We start from the raw sequence: 21,769 nt of genomic DNA, 5'->3' as shown, positions 1-21,769 counted from the left end.
GCCTATTTCTTTGAAGCAGGAAATCTCTACAGAGTTGTTCCTTCAACTTGGTGGTTGGCTTTAGGCCTGCAGGCACACACGGGGCAACTGTACTAGCCTTGTAAAAAGAGGTGAGTTGACAGCTAACTTCTGCACTGGCCTGTTTCTCCCTCGATTTTACGTATGAAACCCTTCCCCAGGCTCTCACACACAGTGCAGTGTAACTGCTTCCTCCCACAGAGGTCGACGGTACCTAAAGCACAGTTTCTGTACACTGTTGTTTCTTCGAGTTACAATGCAAGCGATTAGACTTCCATACAAAAGTGGGGCTGCAGTGGTAGCTTGATGAAACAAGTGGGGACCCGTGTGATGCCTTCTAGAGCGGCCTGAGGGACCCTCGGAATTAGGTTTGGGACTCCTTTGCAGTGCTGTCAAGCACGCACACAACAAAATGCTTCCACCCTCAGGAGCGGTTCTTTTAGCTGAAGCACGGAATCTGTACCGAGTTTTTCCTTCGAGTTAGGTGGCTGACTTTAAGCCAGCATGCACACCCGGTCGAATGCTACTAGCCCCATAACCATGATGTGATTTGTGAGCTGCCTTCTGTACCGGCCTGTCTCTACCCCGATTTTATGAAATGGAACCAGTCCCGTAGCTCTCTGCCACAGTACACCCTGAACTGCTTCCTCCCACAGAGAGGTCGTCGGAAGCTAAAACACTGTTTCTGTACACTGTTGTTTGTTCGAGTTAGAACCCTAGTGATTAGAATTCAATTGAAAAGAGGTGCCGCAGTGCTAGCTAAATCAAACACAGCGTGGGTCTTGTTCTGCCTTTTGCTGGGGCCTGAGTCTCACTCGTAAAAATCTTTGGACTCCCTTGCAATGCTCTCACGCATGCACACAACAAAATGCTTCCACCCTCAGGAGCGGAACTTTTCGCTGAAGCCCGGATTCTCTACCGAGTTTTTCCTTCGTGTTAGGGGGTTGACATTCACCCTGCATGCACCCCCGGGGCAATGCTACTAGCCCCATAGCCATGATGTGATTTGTGAGCTGCCTTCTGTACCGGCCTGTCTCTACCCCGATTATATGAAATGGAACCCATCCCCAGGCTCTCCCCCACAGTACACCCTACACTGCTTCCTCCCACAGAGAGGTCATCGAAAGCTAAAACACTGTTTCTGTACACTGTTGTGTCTTCGAGTTAGAACGCTAGCGATTAGATTTCCATGCAAAAGTAGGGCCGCAGGGCTAGCTAAATCATACTCACGGGGAGTCTTGTTCTGCCATTTGCTGGGGCCTGAGTCTCACTCGAAAAATCTTTGGACTCCCTTGCAGTGCACTCAGGCACACACACAGCAAAATGCTTCCACCCACAGGAGCGGCTGTTCTCGCTGAAGCACCGATTGCCTACCGAGTTTTTCCTTCAAGTTAGGTGGCTGATTTTAAGCCTGCACGCACACGCGGGGCAACACTACTAGCCCCATAACCATGATGTGATTTGTGAGCTGCCTTCTGTACCGGCCTATCTCTACCCGATTTCACGAAATGGAAACCATCCACATGCTGTCACCAACAGTACACCCTAAACTGCTTCCTCCCACAGAGAGGCCGTCGGAAACTAAAACAGTGTTTGTGTACACTGTTCTTTGTTCGAATTAGAACGCTAAAGATTAGACTTCCATACAAAAGTAGGGCCGCAGTGCTAGCTAAATAAAACACACTGGGAGTCTTGTTCTACCTTTTGGTGGGGCCCGAGTCTCACTCGTAAAATGCTTTGGACTCCCTTGCAGGGCTCTCACGCACACACACAACAAAATGCTTCCACCCTCAGGAGCGGCTGTTTTTGCTGAAGTAGGGATTGTCTACCGAGGTTTTCCTTCGAGTTAGGTGGCTGATTTTCAGCCTGCACACACCCCCGTTGCAACGCGACTAGCCCCATAACCATGATGTGATTTGTGAGCTGCCTTCTATACCGGCCTGTCTCTACCCCGATTTTACGAAATGGATCCATTCCCGTAGCTCTAAGCCAGAGTACACCCTAAAGTGCGTTCTCCCACAGAGAGGTCGTCGGAAGCTAAAACACTGCTTCTGTACACTGTTGTTTCTTCGAGTTACAACGCTAGCGATTAGACTTCCACAGAAAATTAGGGCCGCAGTGCTAGCTAAAGCAAACACATGGGGAGTCTTGTTTTGCCTTTTGCTGGGCCTAAGCCTCACTCATAAAAAGCTTTGGACTCCCTTGCAGTGCTCTCACGCACCCACACAACAAAATGCTTCCACCCTCAGGAGCGGCTCTTTTCGCTGAAGCCTGGATTCTCTACCGAGTTTTTCCTTCGAGTTAGGTGGCTGATTTTGAGCCTGCGCGCACCCCCGGGGCAATGCTACTACACCATAACCATGATGTGATTTGTGAGCTGCCTGGTGTACCGGCCTGTCTCTACCCCGATTTTACGAAATGGAACCAGTCCCGTAGCTCTCTGCTCCAGTACACCCTGAACTGCTTCCTCCCACAGAGAGGTCGTCGGAAGCTAAAACACTGTTTCTGTACACTGTTGTTTGTTCGAGTTAGAACCCTAGTGATTAGACTTCAATTCAAAACAGGTGCCGCAGTGCTAGCTAAATCAAACACAGCGTGGGTTTGTTCTGCCTTTTGCTGGGGCCTGAGTCTCACTCGTAAAAATCTTTGCACTCCCTTGCAATGCTCTCACGCACACACACAACAAAATGCTTCCACCCTCAGGAGCGGCTGTTTTTGCTGAAGCAGGGATTGTCTACCGAGGTTTTCCTTCGAGTTAGGTGGCTGATTTTCAGCCTGCACACAGCCCCGTTGCAACGCGACTAGCCCCATAACCATGATGTGATTTGTGAGCTGCCTTCTATACCGGCCTGTCTCTACCCCGATTTTACGAAATGGATCCATTCCGGTAGCTCTAAGCCAGAGTACACCCTAAAGTGCGTCCTCCCGCTGAGAGGTCGTCGGAAGCTAAAACACTGCTTCTGTACACTGTTGTTTCTTCGAGTTACAACGCTAGCAATTAGACTTCCACGCAAAAGTAGGGCCGCAGTGCTAGCTAAAGCAAACATATGGGGTGTCTTGTTTTGCCTTTTGCTGGGCCTGAGTCTCACTCGTAAAAAGCTTTGGACTCCCTTGCAGTGCTCTCACGCACCCACACAACAAAATGCTTCCACCCTCAGGAGCAGCTGTTTTCGCTCAAGCCCGAATTCTCTACCGAGTTTTTCCTTCGAGTTAGGTGGCTGACTTTGAGCCTGCGCGCACCCCCGGGGCAACGCTACTACACCATAACCATGATGTGATTTGTGAGCTGCCTTCTGTACCGGCCTGTCTCTACCCCGATTTTACGAAATGGAACCAGTCCCGTAGCTCTCTGCCACAGTACACCCTGAACTGCTTCCTCCCACAGAGAGGTCGTCGGAAGCTAAAACACTGTTTCTGTACACTGTTGTTTGTTCGAGTTAGAACCCTAGTGATTAGAATTCAATTCAAAAGAGGTGCTGCAGGGCTAGCTAAATCAAACACAGCGTGGGTTTGTTCTGCCTTTTGCTGGGGCCTGAGTCTCACTCGTAAAAATCTTTGCACTCCCTTGCAATGCTCTCACGCACACACACAACAAAATGCTTCCACCCTCAGGAGCGGCTGTTTTTGCTGAAGCAGGGATTGTCTACCGAGGTTTCCCTTCGAGTTAGGTGGCTGATTTTCAGCCTGCACACAGCCCCGTTGCAACGCGACTAGCCCCATAACCATGATGTGATTTGTGAGCTGCCTTCTATACCGGCCTGTCTCTACCCCGATTTTACGAAATGGATCCATTCCGGTAGCTCTAAGCCAGAGTACACCCTAAAGTGCGTCCTCCCGCTGAGAGGTCGTCGGAAGCTAAAACACTGCTTCTGTACACTGTTGTTTCTTCGAGTTACAACGCTAGCGATTAGACTTCCACGCAAAAGTAGGGCCGCAGTGCTAGCTAAAGCAAACACATGGGGAGTCTTGTTTTGCCTTTTGCTGGGCCTGAGTCTCACTCGTAAAAAGCTTTGGACTCCCTTGCAGTGCTCTCACGCACCCACACAACAAAATGCTTCCACCCTCAGGAGCAGCTGTTTTCGCTCAAGCCCGGATTCTCTACCGAGTTTTTCCTTCGAGTTAGGTGGCTGACTTTGAGCCTGCACGCACCCCCGGGGCAACGCTACTACACCATAACCATGATGTGATTTGTGAGCTGCCTTCTGTACCGGCCTGTCTCTACCCCGATTTTACGAAATGGAACCAGTCCCGTAGCTCTCTGCCACAGTACACCCTGAACTGCTTCCTCCCACAGAGAGGTGGTCGGAAGCTAAAACACTGTTTCTGTACACTGTTGTTTGTTCGAGTTAGAACCCTAGTGATTAGACTTCAATTCAAAACAGGTGCCGCAGTGCTAGCTAAATCAAACACAGGGGTCTTGTTCTGCCTTTTGCTGTGGCCTGAGTCTCACTCGTAAAAACCTTTGGACTCCCTTGCAATGCTCTCACGCATGCACACAACAAAATGCTTCCACCATCAGGAGCGGCTTTTTTCGCTGAAGCCCGGATTCTCTACCGAGTTTTTCCTTCGTGTTAGGGGGCTAATATTCACCCTGCATGCACCCCCGGGGCAATGCTACTAGCCCCATAGCCATGATGTGATTTGTGAGCTGCCTTCTGTAGCGGCATGTCTCTACCCCGATTATATGAAATGGAACCCATCCCCAGGCTCTCCCCCACAGTACACCATAAACTGCTTCCTCCCACAGAGAGGTCGTCGAAAGCTAAAACACTGTTTCTGTACACTGTTGTTTTCGAGTTAGAACGCTAGCGATTAGATTTCCATGCAAAAGTAGGGCCGCAGGGCTAGCTAAATCATACTCACAGGGAGTCTTGTTCTGCCTTTTGCTGGGGCCTGAGTCTCACTCGAAAAATCTTTGGACTCCCTTGCAGTGCACTCAGGCACGCACACAGCAAAATGCTTCCACCCTCAGGAGCGGCTGTTCTCGCTAAAGCACCGATTCCCTACCGAGTTTTTCCTTCGACTTACGTGGCTGACTTTAAGCCTGCACGCACACCGGGGCAACACTACTAGCCCCATAACCATGATGTGATTTGTGAGCTGCCTTGTGTACCGGCCTGTCTCTACCCCGATTTTACGAAATGGAAACCATCCCCATGCTGTCACCCACAGTACACCCTAACCTGCTTCCTCCCACAGAGAGGCCGTCGGAAACTAAAACAGTGTTTGTGTACACTGTTCTTTGTTTGAATTAGAACGCTAGCGATTAGACTTCCATACAAAAGTAGGGCCGCAGTGCTAGCTAAATCAAACACACTGGGAGTCATGTTCTACCTTTTGGTGGGGCCTGAGTCTCACTCGTAAAATGCTTTGGACTCCCTTGCAGGGCTCTCACGCACGCACACAACAAAATGCTTCCACCCTCAGGAGCGGCTGTTTTTGCTGAAGCAGGGATTGTCTACCGAGGTTTTCCTTCGAGTTAGGTGGCTGATTTTCAGCCTGCACACACCCCCGGTGCAACACGACTAGCCCCATAACCATGATGTGATTTGTGAGCTGCCTCCTATACGGGCCTGTCTCTACCCCGATTTTACGAAATGGATCCATTCCCGTAGTTCTAAGCCCTAGTACACCCTAAACTGCATCCTTCCACAGAGAGGTCGTCGGAAGCTAAAACACTGCTTCTGTACACTGTTGTTTCTTCGAGTTCCAACGCTAGCGATTAGACTTCCACGCAAAAGTAGGGCCGCAGTGCTAGCTAAAGCAAACACATGGGGAGTCTTGTTTTGCCTTTTGCTGGGCCTGAGTCTCACTCGTAAAAAGCTTTGGACTCCCTTGCAGTGCTCTCACGCACCCACACAACAAAATGCTTCCACCCTCAGGAGCGGCTGTTTTCGCTGAAGCACGGATTCTCTACCGAGTTTTTCCTTCGAGTTAGGTGGCTGACTTTGAGCCTGCACGCACCCCCGGGGCAACGCTACTAGCCCCATAACCATGATGTGGTTTGTGAGCTGCCTTCTGTACCGGCCTGTCTCTACCCCGATTTTACGAAATGGAACCAGTCCCGTAGCTCTCTGCCACAGTACACCCTGAACTGCTTCCTCCCACAGAGAGGTCGTCGGAAGCTAAAACACTGTTTCTGTACACTGTTGTTTGTTCGAGTTAGAACCCTACTGATTAGACTTCAATTCAAAAGAGGTGCCGCAGTGCTAGCTAAATCAAACACGGGGGGGTCTTGTTCTGCCTTTCGCTGTGGCCTGAGTCTCACTCGTAAAAACCTTTGGACTCTCTTGCAATGCTCTCACATATGCACACAACAAAATGCTTCCACCCTCAGGAGCGGCTCTTTTCACTGAAGTCCAGTTTCTCTACCGAGTTTCTCCTTCGCCTTAGGGGGCTGACATTCAGCCTGCACGCACCGCCGGGGAAATGCTACTAGCCCCATAGCCATGATGTGATTGTGAGCTGCCTCTGAATGGGCCTGTCTCTACCCCGATTTTACGAAATGGAACCCATCCCCAGGCTCTCACCCACACTACACCCTAAACTGCTTCTTCCCACAGAGAGGTCGTCGGACTAAAACACTGCCTGTGTACACTGTAGTTTCTTCGAGTTACAACGCTAGCGATTAGACCTCATTGCAAAAGTAGGGCCGCAGGACTACCTAAAGCAAACACATGGGGAGCCTTGTTTTGCCTTTTGCTGGGCCTGAGTCTCACTCGTAAAAAGCTTTGGACTCCCTTGCAGTGCTCTGACGCAGGCACAAAACAAAATGCTTCCACCCTCAGGATCGGCTCTTTTCGCTAAAGCACCGATTCTTTACCAAGGTTTTCCTTTGAGTTAGGTGGCTGATTTTCAGCCTGCACGCAACCCCGGTGCCACGCTACTAGCCCCATAACCATGATGTGAGTTGTGAGGTACCTTCTGAACCGACCTGTCTCTACCCCAATTTTACGAAATGGATCCAGTCCCGTAGCTCTCTGCCACAGTACACCCTGAACTGCTTCCTCCCACAGAGAGGTCGTCGGAAGCTAAAACACTGTTTCTGTACACTGTTGTGTGTTCGTGTTAGAATCCTACTGATTAGACTTCAATTCAAAAGAGGTGCCGCAGTGCTAGCTAAATCAAACACGGGGGGGTCTTGTTCTGCCTTTTGCTGTGGCCTGAGTCTCACTCGTAAAAACCTTTGGACTCCCTTGCAATGCTCTCACGCATGCACACAACAAAATGCTTCCACCCTCAGGAGCGGCTCTTTTCGCTGAAGCTCGGATTCTCTACCGACTTTCTCCTTCGCCTTAGGGGGCTGACATTCAGCCTGCACGCACCCCCGGGGCAATGCTACTAGCCCCATAGCCATGATGTGATTTGTGAGCTGCCTTCTGTACCGGCCTGTCTCTACCCCGATTTTATGAAATGGAACCCATCCGCAGGCTCTCCCCCACAGTACACCCTACATTGCTTCCTCCCACAGAGAGGTCGTCGAAAGCTAAAACACTGTTTCTGTACACTGTTGTTTCTTCGAGTTAGAACGCTAGCGATTAGATTTCCATGCAGAAGTAGGGCCGCAGGGCTAGCTAAATCATACTCACAGGGAGTCTTGTTCTGCCTTTTGCTGGGGCCTGAGTCTCACTCGAAAAATCTTTGGACTCCCTTGCAGTGCTCTCAGGCACGCACACAGCAAAATGCTTCCACCCTCAGGAGCGGCTGTTCTCGCTAAAGCACCGATTCCCTACCGAGTTTTTCCTTCGACTTACGTGGCTGACTTTAAGCCTGCACGCACACCAGGGCAACACTACTAACCCATAACCATGATGTGATTTGTGAGCTGCCTTGTGTACCGGCCTGTCTCTACCCCGATTTTACGAAATGGAAACCATCACATGCTGTCACCCACAGTACACCCTAAGCTGCTTCCTCCCACAGAGAGGCCGTCGGAAACTAAAACACTGTTTCTGTACACTGTTCTTTGTTCGAATTAGAACGCTATCGATTAGACGTCCATACAAAGGTAGAGCCGCAGTGCTAGCTAAATCAAACACACTGGGAGTCATGTTCTACCTTTTGGTGAGCCTGAGTCTCACTCGTAAAATGCTTTGGACTCCCTTGCAGGGCTCTCACGCACGCACACAACAAAATTCTTCCACCCTCAGGAGCCGCTGTTTTTGCTGAAGCAGGGATTCTCTACCGAGGTTTTCCTTCGAGTTAGGTGGCTGATTTTCAGCCTGCACACACCCCCGGTGCAATGCTACGAACCCCATAACCATGATGTGATTTGTGAGCTGCCTCCTATCCCGGCCTGTCTCTACCCCGATTTTACGAAATGGATCCATTCCCGTAGCTCTAAGCCCCAGTACACCCTAAACTGCCTCCTCCCACAGAGAGGTCGTCAGAAGCTAAAACACTGCTTCTGTACACTGTTGTTTCTTCGAGTTACAACTCTAGCAATTAGACTTCCACACAAAAGTAGGGCCGCAGTGCTAGCTAAAGCAAACACATGGGGAGTCTTGTTTTGCCTTTTGCTGGACCTGAGTCTCACTTGTAAAAAGCTTTGGACTCCCTTGCAGTGCTCTCACGCACGCACACAACAAAATGCTTCCACCATCAGGAGCGGCTGTTTTCGCTGAAGCACGGATTCTCTACCGAGTTTTTCCTTCGAGTTAGGTGGCTGACTTTGAGCCTGCACGCACCCCCGGGGCAACGCTACTAGCCCCATAACCATGATGTGATTTGTGAGCTGCCTTGTGTACCGGCCTGTATCAACCCAATTTTACGAAATGGAACCAGTCCCGTACCTGTCTGCCACAGTACACCCTGAACTGCTTCCTCCCACAGAGAGGTCGTCGGAAGCTAAAACACTGTTTCTGTACACTGTTGTTTGTTCGAGTTAGAACCCTACTGATTAGACTTCAATTCAAAAGACGTGCTGCAGTGCTAGCTAAATCAAACACAGGGGGGTCTTGTTCTGCCTTTTGCTGGGGCCTGAGTCTCACTCGTAAAAACCTTTGGACTCCCTTACAATGCTCTCATGTATGCACACAAGAAAATGCTTCCACCCTCAGGAGCGGCTGTTTTCCCTGAAGCACGGATTCTCTACCGAGTTTTTCCTTCATGTTAGGGGGCTGACATTCAGCCTACGTGCACCCACGGGGCAATGCTACTAGCCCTATAGGCATGATGTGATTTGGGAGTTGTCTTTTGTTCCGGCCTGTCTGTAGCCCGATTTTACGAAATGGAAACCATCCACATGCTGTCACCCACAGTACACCCTAAGCTGCTTCCTCCCACAGAGAGGCCGTCGGAAACTAAAACACTGTTTCTGTATACTGTTCTTTGTTCGAATTAGAACGCTAGCGATTAGACTTCCGTACAAAAGTAGGGCCGCAGTGCTAACTAAATCAAACACACTGCGAGTCTTGTTCTACCTTTTGGTGGGGCCCGAGTCTCACTCGTAAAATGCTTTGGACTCCCTTGCAGTGCTCTCACGCACGCACACAAGATAATGCTTCCACCCTCAGGAGCGGCTGTTTTTGCTGAAGCAGCGATTCTCTACCGAGGTTTTCCTTCGAGTTAGGTGGCTGATTTTCAGCCTGCACACACCCCCATGCAACGGGACTAGCCCCATAACCATGATGTGATTTGTGAGCTGCCTTCTATACCGGACTGTCTCTACCCCGATTTTACGAAGTGGATCCGTTCCCGTAGCTCTAAGTCACAGTACACCCTTAACTGTGTCCTCCCACAGAGAGGTCATAGGAAGCTAAAACACTGCTTCTGTACACTCTTGTTTCTTTGTGTTACAACGCTAGTGATTAGACATCCACGCAAAAGTAGGGCCGCAGTGCTAGCTAAAGCAAACCCATGGGGAGTCTTGTTTTGCCTTTTGCTCGTCCTGAGTCTCACTCGTAAAAAGCTTTGGACTCCCTTGCAGTGCTCTCACGCACGCACAAAACAAAATGCTTCCACCCTCAGGAGCAGCTGTTTTCGCTGAAGCACGGATTCTCTACTGAGTTTTTCCTTCAAGTTAGGTGGTGAATTTGAGCCTGTGCACTCCCACGGTGAAACGCTACTAGCCCCATAACCATGATGTGATTTGTGAGCTGCCTTCTGTACCGACCTGTCTCTACCCCGATTTTACGAAATGGAAACAGTCCTGTACCTCTCTGCCACAGTACACCCTGAACTGCTTCCTCCCACAGAGAGGTCGTCGGAAGCTAAAACAGTGTTTTTGTACACTGTTTTTGTTCCAGTTAGATCCGTAGTGATTAGACTTCAATTCAAAAGAGGTGCCGCAGTGCTAGCTAAATCTAACACGGGGGGGTCTTGTTCTGCCTTTTGCTGGGGCCTGAGTCTCACTCGTAAAAACCTTTGGACTCCCTTGCAATGCTCTCACGCATGCACACAACAAAATGCTTCCACCCTCAGGAGCGGCTCTTTTCCCTGAAGCCCGGATTCTCTACCGAGTTTCTCCTTCGCCTTAGGGGGCTGACATTCAGCCCTCACATAGCCCCAGGGCAATGCTACTAGCCCCATAGCCGTGATGTGATTTGTGAGCTGCCTTCTGTACCAGCCTGTCTCTACTCCGATTTTATGAAATGGAACCCATCCGCAGGCTCTCCCCCACAGTACACCCTACACTGCTTCCTCCCACAGAGAGGTCGTCGAAAGCTAAAACACTGTTTCTGTACACTGTTGTTTCTTCGAGTTAGAACGCTAGCGATTAGATTTCCATGCAAAAGTTGGGCCGCAGTGCTAGCGAAATCATACACAAGGGGAGTCTTGTTCTGCCGTTTGCTGGGGCCTGAGTCTCAGTCGAAAAATATATGGACTCCCTTGCAGTGCTCTCAGGCACGCAGACAGCAAAATGCTTCCACCCTCAGGAGCGGCTCTTCTCACTGAAGCACCGATTCCCTACCGAGTTTTTCGTTCGAGTTAGGTGGCTGAAATTACGCCTGCAAGCACACCCGGGGCAACACTACCAGCCCCATAACCATGATGTGATTTGTGAGCTGCCTTGTGTACCGGCCTGTCTCTACCCCGATTTTACGAAATGGAAACCATCCCCATGCTGTCACCCACAGTACACCCTAAACTGCTTCCTGCCACAGAGAGGTCGTCAGAAACTAAAACACTGTTTCTGTACACTGTTCTTTCTTCGAATTAGAATGCTAGCGATTAGACTTCCATACAAAAGTAGGGCCGCAGTGGTAGCTAAATCAAACACACTGGGAGTCTTGTTCTGCCTTTTGGTGGGTCCTGAGTCTCACTCGTAAAATGCTTTGGACTCCCTTGCAGGGCTCTCACGCACACACACAACAAAATGCTTCCACCCTCAGGAGCGGCTCTTTTCTCTGAAGCCCGGATTCTCTACCGAGGTTTTCCTTTGAGTTAGGTGGCTGACTTTTAGCCTGCACACACTCCCGGTGCAACGCTACTAGCCCCATAACCATGATGTGATTTGTGAGCTGCCTCCTATACCGGCCTGTCTCTACCCCGATTTTACGAAATGGATCCATTCCCGTAGCTCTAAGCCACATTACACCCTAAACTGCGTCCTCCCACACAGAGGTCATCGGAAGCTAAAACACTGCTTCTGTACACTGTTGTTCCTTCGAGTTACAATGCTAGCGATTCGACATCCACGCAAAAGTAGGTCCACAGTGCTAGCTAAAGCAAACACATGGGGAGTCTTGTTTTGCCTTTTGCTGGGCCTGAGTCTCACTTGTAAAAAGCTTTGGACTCCCTTGCAGTGCTCTCACGCATGCACACAACAAAATGCTTCCACCCTCAGGAGTGGCTGTTTTCGCTGAAGCCCGGATTCTCTACCGAGTTTTTCCTTCGAGTTAGGTGGCTGACTTTGAGCCTGCACGCACCCCCGGGGCAACGCTACTAGCCCCATAACCATGATGTGATTTGTGAGCTGCCTTGTGTACCGGCCTGTCTCTACCCCGATTTTACGAAATGGAACCAGTCCCGTAGCTCTCTGCCCCAGAACACCCTGAACTACTTCCTCCCACAGAGAGGTCATCGGAAGCTAAAACACTCTTTCTGTACACTCTTTTTTCTTCGAGTTAGAACCCTAGTGATTAGACTTCAATTCAGAAGAGGTGCCACCGTGCTAGCTAAATCAAACACAGGGGGGGTCTTGTTCTGCCTTTTGCTGGGGCCTGAGTCTCACTCGTAAAAACCTTTGGACTCCCTTGTAATGCTTTCACGCATGCACACAACAAAATGCTTCCACCCTCAGGAGTGGCTCTTTTTGCTGAATCCCGGATTCTCTACCGAGTTTTTCCTTCGTCTTAGGGGGCTGACATTCAGCCTGCACGCACCCCTGGGGCAATGCTACTAGCCCCATAGCCATGATGTGATTTGTGAGCTGCCTTGTGTACCGGCCTGTCTCTACCCCGATTTTACGAAATGGAACCAGTCCCACAGCTCTTTGTCACAGTGCACCCTAAAAAGCTTCCTCCCACAGAGAAGTCGGCGGAATCTAAAACACTCTTTCTGTACACTGTTGTTTCTTCGAGTTAGAACCTTAGTGATTAGACTTCAATTCAAAATAGGTGCCACAGTGCTAGCTAAATCAAACACAGGGGTGGTCTTATTCTGCCTTTTTGGGGCCTGAGTCTCACTCGTAAAATCTTTGGACTCCCTTGCAATGCTCTCACGCATGCACACAAAAAAATGCTTCTACCCTCAGGAGCGGCTCTTTTTGCTGAAGCAGGGATTCTCTACAGAGTTTTCCCTTCGTGTTAGGGGGCTGATTTTCAGCTACACACAGCCCCGCTGCAACACTACTAGCCCCATAACCATGAGGTGATTTGTGACCTGCCTTCTGTACCGGCCTGTCTCTACCCCAATTTTACGAAATGGACCAGTCCCGTAGCTCTCAGGCACAGTACACCCTGAAGTGCTTCCTCCCACAGAGAGGTCGTATGAAGCTAAACACTGTTTCCCTACACTGTTCTTTCTTCGAGTTAGAACGCTAGCGTTTAGATTTCCATGCAAAAGTAGGGCCACAGTGCTAGCTAAATCAAACACATGGGGAGTCTTGTTTTGCCTTTTGCTGGTCCTGAGTCTCACTCGTAAAATCTTTGGACTCCCTTGCAGTGCTCTCACGCACGCACACAACAAAGTGCTTCCACCCTCAGGAGTGCCTGTTTTCGCTGAAGCATGGATTCTCTACCGAGGTTTTCCTTCGAGTTAGGTGGCCGATATTCAGCCTGTAAGCACCCACGGGGCAAACGTACTAACCCCATAATGATGATGTGATTTGTGAGCTGCCTTCTGTACAGGCCTGTCTCTAACCCGATTTTACGAAATGGAACCAGTCCCGTAGCTCTCAGCCACAGTACACCCTAAACAGCTTCCTCCCACAGAGCGGTGTCAGAAGCTAAAACGCTGGTTCTGTACACTGTTGTTTTTTCGTGTTAGAATGCTAGGGATTAGACTTCCATGCAATATACTGCTGCAGTGCTAGTTAAATCAAACACACTCGGAGACTGGTTCTGCCTTTTGCTGGTGCCTGAGTCTCACTCGTAAAAAGCATTTGACTCCCTTGCAGTGCTCTCAAACACACACACAACAAAATGCTTCCAACCTCAGGAGCGGCTGTTTTCGCTGAAGCACGGATTCTCTACCGAGTTTTTCCTTCGAGTTAGGTGGCTTACTTTCAGCCTGCAGGCACCCCCGGGGCAACGCTACTAGCCCCATAACCATGATATGATTTGTGAGCTGCCTTCTATACCGGCCTCTCTCTTCCCTCATTTTACGAAATGGAGCACATCCCCAGGCTCTCACCCACAGTACACCATAAACTGCTTCTTCCCACAGAGAGATCGTCAGAAGCTAAAACACATTTTCTGTACACAGTTGTTTATTCAAGTTAGAATGCTAGAGATTAGACTTCCATGCCAAAGTAGGGCCGCAGGGCTAGCTATATCAAACACACTGGGAGTCTTGTTCTGCCTTTTGATGTGGCCTGAGACTCACCCGTAAAATGGTTTGGACTCCCTTGCAGTGCGCTCATGCACGTACTCAACAAAATGCTTGCACCCTCAGGAGCGGGTGTTTTCGCTGAAGCTCGGAATCTCTACCGAGTTTTTCTTTCGAGTTTGGTGGATGACTTTCAGCCTGCACGCACCCCCGGGACAACTCTACAAGCCCCATAACCATGATGTGATTTGTGAGCTGCCTTCTGTACCGGCCTGTCTTTGCCCCGATTTTACGAAATGGAACCCATCCCCAGGCGCTCACCCACATTACTCTCTAAACTCCTTCCACCCACAGAGAGGTCGTCAGAAGCTAAAACAGTCTTCCTGTACACTGTTGTTCCTTCGAGTTAGAATGCTAGCAATTAGACTTCTATGCAAAAGGAGCGCCGCAGTTCTAGCTAAATCGAACACTCGGGGAGTCTTGTTCTGCCTTTTAATGGGGCCTGAGACTCAGTCGTAAAATGCTTTGGACTCCCTTCCTAACTGGAAGGAAACCTCGGTAGAGAACATCATGGTTATGGGGCCAGTACCGTTGCCCCTGGTGAGCGTACAGGCTTAAAGTCAGCCACCTAAATGGATGGAAAAACTCCATCGAGAATCTGTGCTTCAGCTAAAACAGCCCCTCCTGATGGTGGAAGCATTTTGTTGTGTGCGTGCATGAGAGCACTGCAAGGGAGTCCCAACCCTAATTCCGAGGGAGCCTCAGGATGCTGCAGAAGGCAGGACATCAATCCCCACTTGTTTCCTCAATCTAGCACTCCGGCCTCACTTTTGCATGGAAGTCTAATCGCTTCCATTATAGCTCGAAGAAACAGCAGTGTATAGAAACCGTGCTTTAGCTACCGTCAACCTCTGTGGGGGAGGAAGCAGTTTACGCTGCACTGTGGGTGAGTGCCTGGGGACAGGTTCCATAGGTAAAATCGAGGGAGAAACAGGCTGGTGCAGAAGGCACCTGTCAACTCACCTCTTGTTTTCGAGGCTAGTACCATTGCCCCGTGTGTGCCTGCAGGCCTAAAGCCAACCACCTAAGTCGAAGGAACAACTCTGTAGAGAATTCCTGCTTCAGGGAAAATAGGCATTCCTGAGGCTGGAAGCATTTTGCTGTGTGCATGCGGGAGAGAACTGCAAGGGAGTCCAAAAGCATTTTCCAAGTGAGACTCAGGCCCTAGCAAAAGGCAGAACAGACTCCCCACTTGTTTCATGAAGCTAGCACGATGGCCCCACTTTCGCATGGAAGTCTAATCGCTAGCGTTCTAACTCGGAGAAACAACACTAGAGAAACCGTGCTTTAGGTACTGTCTACCTCTCTATGGGACGAAGCCATTTAGGGTGTACTGTGGGTGAGAGCCTGGGGACGTGTTCCATTTCATAGAATCGAGGGAGAAACAGGCCGGGGCAGAGGCAACTGTAAACTCACCTCTTGTTTACGAGGCTAGTACCGTTGCCCCGTGTGTGCCTGCAGGCCTAAAGCCAGCCACCAAAGTTGAAGGAACAACTCCGTAATGAATTCCTGCTTCAGCGAAAATAGGCATTCCCGAGGCTGAAAGAATTTTACCGTGTGCATGCGTTAGAGAACTGCAAGGGCGTCCCAAACGATTTTCCATGAGAGACTCAGGCCCCAGAATAAGGCAGAACACGATTCCACCCTTGTTTCCTGAAGCTAGCACTGCGGCCCCACTTTTGCATGGAACTCTAATCGCTATAGTTCTGACTCGGAGAAAGATCACTAGAGAAACCGTGCTTTAGGTACCGTCGACCTCAATGTGGGATGACGCACTTAAGGGTGTACTGTGGCTGAGAGCCTGGGGACGGGTTCCATTTTGTAAAATCGGGGAGAGACAGGCTGGTACACAAGGCAGCTCTCAACTCACATCATGGTTATGGGGCTAGTAACACTGCCCCTGGTGTGCATGCAGCCTTAAAGTCATCCAACTAACTGGAAGGAAAAACTCGGTAGAGAATCCGTGCTTCAGCTAAAACAGCCCCTCCTGAGGGCGGAAGAATTTTGTTGTAGGCGTGCGTGAGAGCACTGCAAGGGAGTCCCAAACCTAAATCCGAGGGAGCCTCACACTGCTGCAGAAGGCAGCACACGACTCCCCACTTGTTTCATCAAGCTAGCAGTGCAGCCCCACTTTTGCATGGAAGTCTAATCACTTGCATTCTAACTCAAAGAAACAACAGTGTAGAGAAACCGTGCAATAGCTACCGTCAAACTGTGTAAGGAAGAAGCAGTTTACGCTGCAAGTGGGTGAGATCCTGGGGACGGGTTCCATTTCGTAAAATCGGGGGAGAGACAGGCCGGTACAGAAGGCAGCTCTCAACTCACAGCACGTTTATGAGGCTAGTATCGTTGCCCCGGGTGTGCGTGCAGGCCTAAAGCAAACCACCTAAGTCGAAGGAAAAACTTGGTAGAGAATCCAGGCTTCAGCTAAAATAGCCGCTCTTGAGGGTGGAAGCATTTTGCCGTGTGCATGCGTGCGAGAACTGCAAGGGAGTCCCAGGCCATTTTGCGAGTGATAACTCAGTCCCCAGCCAAAGGCAGAAGACGACTCCACGTGTGTTTCATCAAGCTAGCACTGCGGCCCCACCTTTGCATGGAAGCCTCATCACTAGCATTCTAACTCGAAGAAACAACAGTGCAGAGAAATCGTGATTTAGTTACTGTCGACCTCTAGACGGAGGAAGCAGTATACGGGGTACCGTGGGTGGGAGCCTGGGGAACGGATTCCATACGTGACACCGAGGGAGAAACAGGTCTGGGCAGAAGGCACCTCTGGACTCAGCTCTTGCTACCTGAAGCTAACACTACTGCTCCATGTGTGCCTGGAATGCTCCGTGCTCAACACTGACTTGGAATTAACAACCTGTAAAGAATCCCAGCTGAATCTCATTCGCCTCCCAGGCTACTATCACCAAGAATCAATGCTGTAGAGTTACTGCGCTTTAGCTAACATTGCCGTTCCTGAAGCTGGAGGAATTTCAGAGTGCTCGTGTATGAGAGCCCGGGGAAAGGGTCCATACGTGAAATGGAGAGAGAAACAGGCCGGTGCGGAAGGCAGCTCTCAACTCACCTCTTGTTTATGAGGCTACTATCCTTGCCCCGGGTGTGCCTGCAGGCCTAAAGCCAACCACCTAACTCAAGGGAACAACTCTTTAGAGAATTCCTGCTTCGGCTAAAATAGCCATGCCTGAGCCACTCTGGAAAACAGTATGGAGGTTCCTCAAAAAGTTGAAAATAGAGCTACCATATGATCCAGTAATTGCACTCCTGGGTATTTACCCCAAAGATACAAAAGTAGGGACCCGAAAGGGTACGTGCACCCCGATGTTTATGGCAGCAATGTCCAGAATAGCCAAACTGTGGAAAGAGCCAAGATGTCCATCAACAGATGAATGGATAAAGAAGAGGGGGTATATATATATATACAATGGAATATTATGCAGCCATCAAAAGGAATGAGATCTTGCCATTTGCAACGACGTGGATGGAACTGGAGGGTATTATGCTGAGCGAAATAAGTCAAACAGAGAAAGACATGTATCATATGACCTCACTGATATGAGGAATTCTTAATCTCAGGAAACAAACTGAGGGTTGCTGGAGTGGGGGGTGGGGTGGGAGGGATGGGGTGACTGGGTGATGGACACTGGGGAGGGTATGTGTTCTGGTAAGCGCTGTGAATTGTGCAAGACTGTTGAATCTCAGATCTGTACCTCTGAAACAAATAATGCAATATATGTTAAGAAAGAAAAAAAGAAGAAGAAGAATGTAGCAGGAGGGGAAGAATGAAGGGGGAGAAATCGGAGGGGGAGAAGAACCGTGAGAGACGATGGACTCTGAAAAACAAACTGAGGGTTCTAGAGGGGAGGGGGGTGGGAGGATGGGTTAGCCTGGTGATGGGTATTGAGGAGGGCACGTTCTGCATGGAGCACTGGGTGTTATGCACAAACAATGAATCATGGAACACTATATCTAAAACTACTGATGTAATGTATGGGGATTAACATAACAATAAAATAATTTTTTTTATAACAATAAAATAATTTAATAAAAAAAAAAAGAACGCTTGCTATTAGACTTCCATGCAAAAGTAGGGCCGCAGTGCTAGCCTCAGGAAACAAGTGGGGAGTCGTGTTCTGCCTTCTGCCGGGGCCTGAGTCCCACACGGAAAATGGTTCTGGACTCACTTGCAGTGCGCTCACGCATGCACACAGCAAAATGCGTCCACCCTCCGGCATGGCTACTTTAGCCAAAGCAGGAATTCTCTACAGAGTTGTTCCTTTGAGTTAGGTGGTTGGCTTTAGGCCTGCAGGCACACCCGGGGCAAGGGTACCAGCCTCATAAACAAGAGGTGAGTTGAGAGCTGCCTTCCGCTCCGGCCTGTTTCTCACTCCATTTCACGTATGGGACCCTTTCCCCGGGCTGTCATATACGAGCACTGTCAAATTCCCCTGGCTTCAGGAACGGCAATGTTAACTAAAGCGCAGTAACTCTATAGCATTGATTCTTGGTGTTAGTAGCCTGGGAACTAGGCTTCCAGGCACACAGGGTACAGCAGTGCTAATCTCCTCAAACAAGAGGTGAGTCCACAGCAGCCTTCCTTACAGGCCTGCTTCTCACTCCGAGTTACGTTTAGGTTCCATTTCTCATGCTTTTACAAAAACACACAATAGATGAAGTGCACGCTCAGGAAGGGCCATCTTTGCTGAGGCACGGGTCCTCTGCACTTTTGTTCCTTTGCGTTGGGTGGATGGCACTTAGGACTACACGCACACATGGGAGAGCCGATCTAGTTTCCCGAAACAAGAGTTGAGTCGATAGCTGCCTCCTGCCCATGCTTATTTCTCCCTCAGAATTCTGCTGGGACTCATTCCCCAGGTTTGCACTCAAGCAGAGTTGAAAATGCTGCCACCCTGTGGAGAGGTCCGTCAGATATAAATTTTACTGTCGCAGAATCAAAACATAATTTCAAATAAATAAATAACCCCAGTTTATATCAAAGTATTTTCAAAATTAAGCCTTAAAGACCTCAATTTTAAAACAATTACCTTAAAATAAGAGTAAAATTTTTCAGTGACTGTACTTCATCTTTGATTTTCCAAAACTTGAAAGGCTCACAAGCACTGGCCAAGCTTGTCTATGCACCAAACTTCCATTTCTTGACATTTTGTTAACATTGTTAACATAGGATTTAAAATTCCTAAACCATAAGTGAATTTTAGGAACAAAAGCACTGAAATTCCAAAAAAAAAAAAATGCTTTTCAGAAATTTTAACAGAGAACTCTTCTTAATCATTACTATAAATAGGAATTCTTTTGACAGAAAAATAATTTTATTTTTAGACCTTTAATATCAATTTTTTAAATGATCAGGTTAAAAGAATTCTCCAGGAAAAAAATATAATTATACCTAGGTTTTTATTTCTATGCTCAACAGTGTCAGGCTAAAACATCTCTAAGAAATGGTAGCTTTAAAGTATACTAAACAAAACTCGAAAAAGCAAATCCACTACAAAGGCATACTTGCTGCCAACATTTTTCCATATTACCTGCAACTATCTATAGGGCAAAAGGGAACAGAGAGGATGACTACTGTTGGTCAATTTCATTTCAGTATTTAGGGTAATGAAGTTTAAATGTCACTTCATACTGAGAGGCTGAAAAATTCCAATTAGCACAAAAGCTAATGTTGTATAAAAGAACAGTAGTTCACATGATTCAACCAATACATTGTAATACCAGTCTCCCATCCTCCTCCTCTCTCACCACCAGTGGGATGGAAAAATGTCTACATTCCTGCTAAGTTCCAAAGGTCAGGTTTGTATCTTCCAGAGAGCAGCCTTCTTTTTTAGAAAAAAAACTGAATTACTATGAAGAAACATTCATTAATTTACCTGAAACTATTTAACACCTGGTTAAAACATGAAAATTAAATTGTCTGACCAATCAGCATAAATTACCATGCATTTGCTTAACTGAAACTGCCCAGTATATGTTTAATGCATGAAGTGTTCACACTTTATCTTGCCATTAATAATCTTAACAATATTAATCTAAAGATTCAAGGATCACACTCCTGTTCAATCTTTCCATGCTATTTTCAAGAGATCCATTCATCCTTCCATCCATTCACCCTTTCACGTATTCAGAAAACATTCACTGAAGGCCTCTCATGTGCCAACCACTACACTAGATGCTGGGGACAGAGTGGTGAAGAGGACACAAAGTTTTTGTCTTCATGGAGCTTCACGCTCATTAGAGAAAGAGCAAATAAGTAAGTACATAAAATAATTACAGATTACAGTTAAGTGTTGTGCAAGAAATAAGACTCTAGGAGGCAAATAAGAGGCAGCCGATATTAAATTAGGTGGTAAGGGAAAGTGAAAGAGGATGTGACATTTAAACAGAAAAGAGAAGGAGCTAGCATGAGAAAAACATTTCAGATAGCTTGGGCAGAAAGCACAAAGACAAAACAGAGATTGGCACTTACGAGGAACCAACAAAAAGTATGAATGGAGCATAGTGAGCTGCAGGGAAGGCTAATTCATACGAATATTTACTCAGGGATGTGATTTAACATGTGGTATAACTGAGCTGTTAGGATAATGAGGTGCACTGTCAAAGTATTTTACTATATTTGTAGCGTAAATTCCTCACCTACAGGTCTCCAAATAATTTTACATTCATGGACAATATTCCAATTTATACATAAATTGCCAAGTTTATAGGACTGGTACACATTTTGATACAATGACTAGATGTTTTCCTTCCTCAGTAATTCTCCTTTTCTCATATAATTTTTTTTTAAATATCACTTGCCCTCTTTCCAAACTTTCTCAAATACCTCCGATTTAATCAGAATAGTTCTCTTAGTTCCCCTCCTGAAGTCTCCCCTTAAATCAGAATTACGTCCATTTGGAGGGCGTAACTCCTGCCTGGGAGCTGGCAGATCTTGAGGGCTGCCAGCAACATTGCTGCCCGCCCCCCCGCCGTTGTACAAGTGGGGCAGGAAATCAGATTTGGAAGGAGTGTTTCAGAAACCACTGCACAAATGAAAAAATACTGCTTTAACCTCTGCTCATATCTTCAGGGACTCTAAGGTAAGTGTTAGCTTGGGTATATGCCACCATCAATATTAGACCACAGGCATTCACATTCAGAAGCAAAATGTGATACAGTCCCTCTTCCTCAGAGTGACTGCTGGGAGGCTGTCTTTTGGGGGTGCTGTACAACTTCCCATCACCAACTGAGTGGGGATCAGATATTATAAAGGAAGAACATAAACTTTTTAAAGCATCAGGATTGTGACAGACAAAACTAGAGAATTTGTGGCAGGTGGTGCCACCTGCACCAGACTAACTGCAATGAAAATGACTTCCTCCCCAGAGGTGGTGGTGATGGAGGATGGAAGGACGGCAGGCACAGAACGGGGGACGGGTGTGAGCAGAGACATTCTAGTACACAAATATACTAGGGAGGGAGGAATTTCTGCCAGTGGGCACAGCTAACTTCCTTCATGTAGAGTAACTGTTGAACATGCTCCAGTAACCTCCATGCCTTCAAAAATGTAACAGCTTTACAAGTCCAACACCAAATGCCACTGTATCAGATTGCGCACAGGGTATGTGTATGACTGCTGATCCACTAGTAGACAGCATACCCCAGGGACCTTGTTCTAGCACGCATTCTAATGAGAACACATTACAACATATAAATTTTAATAACTTTATTTTTCTGTCTTTTTTGCTGTTGTTGCTTC

Source organism: Halichoerus grypus, chromosome 4 (genome assembly GCF_964656455.1).
Source record: "Halichoerus grypus chromosome 4, mHalGry1.hap1.1, whole genome shotgun sequence".
Classification (NCBI taxonomy): domain Eukaryota; kingdom Metazoa; phylum Chordata; class Mammalia; order Carnivora; family Phocidae; genus Halichoerus; species Halichoerus grypus.
This window is presented reverse-complemented; position numbering follows the sequence as displayed.